The sequence below is a fragment of the Phalaenopsis equestris genome, unplaced genomic scaffold, assembly GCF_001263595.1.
Source record: "Phalaenopsis equestris unplaced genomic scaffold, ASM126359v1 Scaffold000558, whole genome shotgun sequence".
Lineage (NCBI taxonomy): Eukaryota > Viridiplantae > Streptophyta > Magnoliopsida > Asparagales > Orchidaceae > Phalaenopsis > Phalaenopsis equestris.
The window spans coordinates 222,222-229,731 of record NW_018164998.1 but is presented as its reverse complement, the minus strand read 5'-3'; the positions used below and the strand labels follow the sequence as shown (position 1 = coordinate 229,731).

General features: G+C 38.5%; 1 pseudogene; it reads right to left on the bottom strand.

Annotated features, from left to right (window-relative positions):
* Window positions 1-768: 768 nt before the first annotated feature.
* LOC110029307 lies at window positions 769-7,176 on the bottom strand (annotated as a pseudogene).
* Window positions 7,177-7,510: the final 334 nt, after the last annotated feature.

The window sequence follows — 7,510 nt, the reverse complement described above, 5'->3', positions numbered from 1 at the left end:
CATATATATATATATATATCTGTGTGTGTGCGCGCGCCGCAGGCCTTGTTCTCTTGGTAGCGGGGTAACTGTAAGTCCCCTTAGTTTAAAAGTTCGATCCACTGTTGCACCAGGGCTCTGAAATTTTAGGCACATGGGTTGGACTATCATGATGGGGCCAAAAAGAGCATGATTAAAAAACCTTCAAACGATGTTGAAGCTGGATAAAACGTTGCTATCGTGGACCGCTGGTGCAGGTTATCTGTCAATGTTGTATTATAGGCAGGTAATTCATGTATTTCAAACTGTTGTTGGTAAGTTCTGTTGTATAACATGCTAGGCATGACTGATTATTATTATCAGGCATTGCAAACTTTTCAAGACATTGCAAACTTTTTAAGACTGAATATATATATATATATCTACATATCTACATATCTACATATCTACATATCTACATATCTACATATCTACATATCTACATATCTACATATCTACATATCTACATATCTACATATCTACATATCTACATATCTACATATCTACATATCTACATATATATATGTGTATATATATACATATATATATATGTATATATTTAGATATGTAGATATGTAGATATGTAGATATGTAGATATGTAGATATATATATATATATATTCAGTCTTAAAAAGTTTGCAATGTCTTGAAAAGTTTGCAATGCCTGATAATAATAATCAGTCATGCCTAGCATGTTATACAACAGAACTTACCAATAACAGTTTGAAATACATGAATTACCTGCCTATAATACAACATTGACAGATAACCTGCACCAGCGGTCCACGATAGCAACGTTTTATCCAGCTTCAACATCGTTTGAAGGTTTTTTACTCGCTTTGCTTTGCCTTCAACAAGGCCTTCGTTTTGTAAAGCGCATCGTGAACTTCATCAAAATAAAAATTAGTAGCCTTCTTTACATTTTCAACCCACTGCAATATCTTTGGGTGAGGACCGAGTATTCTCTCACGATCTCCCTCGCGCCAAAGCTCAAATTACGAAATTTCCCAAACAAGACTAAGGTCTGCAATAGATGGTTTAGGGTTTCCCAATAAGAATTCCGCGTCTCCGTTAAGCCACATGGACTCAATGACTGAGAGAGAGGATGATAGAAGTTTCTCAGTGTTGAGAAAATTATGGCAAAGAAAAACAAGAACGACACAAATCCAGAAGAACACAAAGAGATTTGATTTAACGAAGGTTCGGCAAAGATGCCTGCGTCCTCGGGAGCAGAGCGGCGGCTTTTCACTAATTCTGAAAAAGTACAGAATACAAAATTCAGGGGATAATCCCTAGGGTTACATACGAGCTTAATTTATAACTCTAAAAAGCACATAAAAAAAGGAAACCTTGTGTACAATATGTAATTACCAAATTACCCATGTACCACACCCCCAACCCACATAAGGAAACTCCCCTGATTTGGACAGAATGTTCCTCTCTGCTCCGCTCCTGATTTAGCACTGTCCATTTATGGTATATAAGTCATATCTAACACATCTCTATCTTAGCCAATATCCAGCCCTTTAGGAGAAATACATCATGGAGTTCCTTTCATACTAGAAGTGGGTTGGGCCACCATGCTTCTCTAACAACTGCAGACATTCAACAAGTTCAAGCCATGCAAGAACTTGTTTATAGTAATTAGTTTGGTCAACATATCAGCTGCATTCTCATCATTATGAATCTTCTGCAACAATATCCCCCCAGATACAATCAATTCTCTAATCTTGTGATGTCTGATATTAATGTGTTTGGTTCTCGCATGGTACACCTGGCTCTTAGCCAGATAAATAACACTCTGAATGTCACAATGCAACTAAACTCCACCTTACTCAACGTCCAGTTCCTTTACTAGCCCAACAAGCCATAAGGCTTCTTTAGCAGCTTCAGCTACTGTCATGTACTCAGCTTCAGTTGTAGATAATGTCACAATAGACTGAATTGTTGATTTCCAACATATAGGCCCTCCAGCAAGAGTAAACACATATCTAGTTGTAGACCTTCTGCCATCCAAATCACATGTATAGTCTGAATCAACATACCCCACAACTGAAGGATCATTCTGCTGACTGCCAAAAATAATTCCATGTCCTATACCCTTCAGATACCTGAAAATCCACTTGACTGCTTCCCAATGTCGCCTTCCAAGTTTAGTCATGTATTTGAAAACTTGACTAACAGTATGAGCCAAATCAGGATGAGTACATAACATTGCATACATCAAGCAGCCAAGTGCACTGGCATATAGAACATTTGTCATGTCTTCGATTTATGTATCTTTCTTAGGATACCGTTCTAAAGAAAGCTTAAATTGATTTGCCAAAGGAGTGCTTGCAGGCTTTGTTTTGCTCATCTCAAACCTTTCAAGCACTTTCTCAACATAGCCTCATTGAGATAAACATAATCGGCTTGAACATCTGTCTCGATGAATCTCCATTCCAAGAATCTTTTTCGTAGGACCCAAGTCTTTCATGTCAAATTCCTGGCTTAATAAAGCTTTCAAACCACGGACATCATTCATATTCTTTGCAGCAATCAGTATATCATCAACATACAGTAACAGAAAAATAATAGAACGATCATCAAGGCTCTTCACATACTCACATCTCTTGTAGCCAATCTGAATCATGTAGGAGTCAAACCACTTGTAGCATTGTCTTGGAGACTACTTCAACCCATACAGCGATTTCTTTAACTTGCAAACCAGATGCTTTTGTCTAGGTTGAGTGAACTCTTCTGGTTGCTTCATGTAAATATGTTCCTCCAGATCACCAGGCAAGAAAGCAGTTTAACATCCATCTGCTCCAAATGCAAATCCCAAAAAGCTACTAATGCAAGACTTGCTCTGATTGAAGTATGTCTAATCACAGGAGAAAAGATTTCATCATAATATATCCCCTTCTGCTGTGAAAACCCCTTTGCTACTAGTCGATCCTTGAACTTTTCCCCTTCTTTTTCTAATACTGCTGGTTTCCATTTGTAGACTCATTTGCACCCAATAGCTTTCTTTCCTTTTGGAAGTCGAACTAGCTCTCATGTGCGATTTTTCTGCAAAGACTCCATCTCCTCGACCATTGCACCCATCCATTTTTCTTTCTCCTGGCTGGTGATAGCTTCTTGAAAAGTGGTTGGATCATCGATGTTGATGAGAAGTGCACAAGAGACCATGTCTTCATAACACAATCTGCTAGGAGGCATTACATTAGTGTGTCTCTGTCTATCTCTTGCTAGATTATATTTCTATAGATCATCTGGAATAGAATCACTAGGTATTGGATTTGAACTTTCACCTCTCTCAGAAGCTACTGGTTGTTGCTCTAAATCCTTCTACACTGCATCTGAACAGGAACATGCACATTGCCTTGATTCTGCTGTAATATGGACTATTCATAAAAAACTGCATATCTGCTGATCACAATCTTCTTTGCAATCGGATCCCAAAACTTGTATCTTTTCACACCTTTCTTATAGCCCAGAAAGATGCACTTCTTGGATTTTGCATCAAGTTTTGATCTTTCATCTCCAGGTACATGCACATAAGAAGGACAACCAAAAATCCGTAAATGATCAATTTTAACTGGATTACCTGTCCATACCTCTTCTGTGACCTTATCACCCAATGATGCTCGAGGTGATCTATTGATGAGATAGCATGTCATATCATAGCCTCTGCCCAGAAACTCTTAGGAAGTCCTGCATTCAATTTCAAGCACATTACCCTTTCAGTTAAGGACCTGTTCATCCTTTCTGCCACACCATTTTGCTTTGGTGTCTTGCGCACTGAAAAGTGCCTCTGAATCCCATGCTCCTCACAGAACTTCTGAAAATGTGAATTTGTGTACTCTGTGTTATTATCGGACCTCAAATACTTGATCTTTTTTCCAGTTTGGTTCTCCACCTCAGCTTTCCACAGCTTAAATTTAGAGAATACTTCAGATTTCTGCTTCAAGAAATACACCCAAACTTTTCTGGAGAAATCATCAATAAAGGTAACAAAATACTGAGATCCTCCCAATGATGATTCCCTGGTAGAGCCCCATACATCAAAATGCACATAATCAAGAATCCCTTCAGTTTTATGTTTTCCAGTCATAAAACTGACTCTAGTCTGTTTTCCAAGAACACAGAACTTATAAAGATCGAGCTTGCAACTTTTAACACCATGCAACAGATTTATTCTATGCAATTCCACCATTCCACGTTCATTGAGATGACCCAGACTTATATGTCATAGCTTTGTACTATCATCATCAGACTCCACAGAATGAACTCCACCTACAACTGTACTCCCTAACAGTTTGTAGATATTGCCTGCAGTTAACTTTCTTTTCATCACCGTCAGCACACCCTGAACAATTCTGATGATTTCTCTATCCTCATCAACCTTAGGAATAAAATCATTTCTGTGTAGAGTGCCCAAGGAAATCAAGTTTTTCTTCAGATCTGGAATATGTCTGACATCACATAACGTTCTAACTATGTCATCATACATCTTAGTTCTGACTTCTCTAATGCCAACAACATTGCAATATCTATCATCACCCAAATAGACTCAGCCAGAATTAGTTAATATTTCTAAAGTAAACCACTCTCTATTAGGTATTATGTGATAAGAACACTTTGAATCAAGAATCCATGCATCTGTAAATTGAGTTGATGAAACTGAAAGCATATCACCATCACTGCAATCTGAATTATCACTCTGCACCACATTTACAGACTTCAATGAAGTATCACCTTTCTCCCCAGTCTATTTCTTCAGCTTTGGACAATCTCTCTTCATATGATCTGGCTCCTTGCACTTGTAGCAATGAATTTCCTTTTTACCTTTGGACTTTGATCTGTAATTTTGCCTTCCAGAACCCTCCATTTTTTTCTTCCTTCCACAATCCTGCTTACCCTTAACATATAAATTGTCGCCATTAGAGCTTTCCCCTGAATTCTGCTTCCGCTGGTTGTGAGCCAACAATGTTGCAGTAATATCATCAACTTTGATTGTCTCTTTCCCATATGTTAGAGTAGTCACCACATGTTCATAGGAAGAAGAAAGTGAATATAACAAAATCATCGCTCGATCTTCATCTTCAATACTCACATCAAACCGTGATAAATCTGTGATTATTTGATTGAATCCATTCACATGTTGCGCCAGATCAGAACCTTCTTGCATCTTCAGCCCATACAACTTTTGTTTCAGATACAACTTATTCATCAGAGATTTAGCCATAAACTGAATTTCCAATTTCTTCCACACTTCCCCTGGAGATTTTAGATTTATCACGTGATACATAACTTCATCTGCCATATATAGGCATATAGTTGCTACCGCTTGTTGTTGCAATTCTTCCCAATCTTCATCCTCCATGGCATCTGGTTTTATTGCCCGCAAAGCTTTCAAGATTTCATGTTGCGCCAACAGATCTTTTACCCTCGTTTGTCATAATCTGAAGTTACCAGTTCCATTGAACTTCACCACCTTGAATTTCGCACCAGAAATTATCATTTGAAAATTGATCCTGCAACGAATGTTTTCCTGAAAAAATCCTTCAAGATCTTTCCCCTGTTCCCTGCCTTTTCCGCGTCTTCCAAGAAAATCTGAAAAATATTCCTTCCAAAATTTTCTTCTCCGCAGCCTTCAACAAAGAAAAAACTTAATTAAATATATTCCTTAAATCAAGTTAATTAAAGAAAACTTTCATTTAATTAAGTAAAATTCAAAAAACTTCCCTTCTAAAATCTCCACCTGCCCTCCGCAAAATATTCCAGAGAAATATCTCGCCTCCAAAAAAGAAACAGGCTCTCTCCAGCAAAGGCAACCTCCTGTCCAGCAAAGGCTAAATGGAAATTTGTGGGAGGGAATATTCTCATGGTAGAATTCCTTATTTTAAGCCTCCAATAAAGGAATAATTCCACACAAAGATTCCCTGTTCTTCCTTCCTAAAATCGGCACCCAACAAACAGAACAAAGATGGAAATCGCCTCTTTCCAGCGAAGGAAATTCGGGAAACGAATGCCTTTCCCGATTTGCGCCTCTCACGAACTGGAGGTGTCCGCCCAAGTCGTTCGCCAACGTTTCGCTTTTCCGCCTCCCGGTAAGAAAATTTTGAAATCGCGCCTCCCGCTTCTGATTCTTCCTGCTCGCGATTCGTCGCTCTTCTGCTCGTCGAATGCTGCGAGCGAACCACAAACCGCAAACCTCCTCTGTGAAACTATTTGTACGCACCGAACCGTCGAAGATAGTCCTCCTGTGCCAGCTATCCGCCAAATTCCCTGCCGAATTTGGAATTGCCGCCAACCGTCTTCTCCGACAAAATTTTTCTTCCCTGCCCTCGAACCTCGCTCTGATACCTCTTGTTGAGAAAATTAGGGCGAAGAAAAATAAGAACGACACAAATCCAGAAGAACACAAAGAGATTTAACGAGGTTCGACAAAGATGCCTACGTTCTCGGGAGCAGAGCGGCGACTTTTCACTAATTCAGAAAAAGTACAGAATACAAAATTCAGAGAATAATCTCTAGGGTTACATACAAGCCTAATTTATAACACTATAAAGCACATAAAAAAAGAAATCTTTGGTATAATATGTAATTACCAAATTACCCATGTACCACACCCCCAACCCGCATGAGGAAACTCCCCTGATTTGGACATTTGGACTGGACAGAATCTTCTGCTCTGCTCCGCTCCTGATTTAGCACTGTCCATTTATGATATATGAGTCATATCTAACCCTCAGCTTCCACTCCAGCTTGAGGATTCATTATACGTCCAAATTTTTGTGCCAGTACAGTGTTCATAACAAAGGTAACTGAACTTACACGTAGATTTGAGTGAGGCCAGTCCAAACTAGAGTTAACTTTGGCTCTACTGATAAAATCAGCTGGATACCTGTGATCCGGAACTCCTGGGGATGTCTCAGCAATATAGCGCAGAATTGCATGACTTTCAGATATTTTAAGTCCATCATCAACTATTGCTGGAACCTGTGCCATGGGATTCATTTCTTTGTATTCCGGTAATTTATGATCGCCCTTAAGCAGATCGATACTAATCTCCTAAAAAACAACTTCATTTACCTTGCAGAAGATTATGATAGCTCGTGAAGGCTGCGACAATCGATTGGCACAAACCTTGAGCTTCATTTTTTATCTCTTCCGAGTATCCTCTTAGAGAATTATGCTATAAGATATATATATATATAATATAAAGTAGACCTCTTAGATTGGGATTTTCTATCATTACTTTCATCGTCGAGGATTTGGCCATTTTGAACTATTTTGCTCCATGCAGCTTATAGAGGTTTTATTTATAGTTATGTAGATGCCCCTTTCAATTGCATAGAGGATCGGTCCCTACATATTATAAGTTATGATTGTCCCTTATAGATTTTGGGCTTCAAGTTTATACTTTTCAAATGAAATTTTTTTTCTTAAAATAGATCACTCTTATTAAAATCTTTTATTAACAAGCCATCATATGGCATTTAAT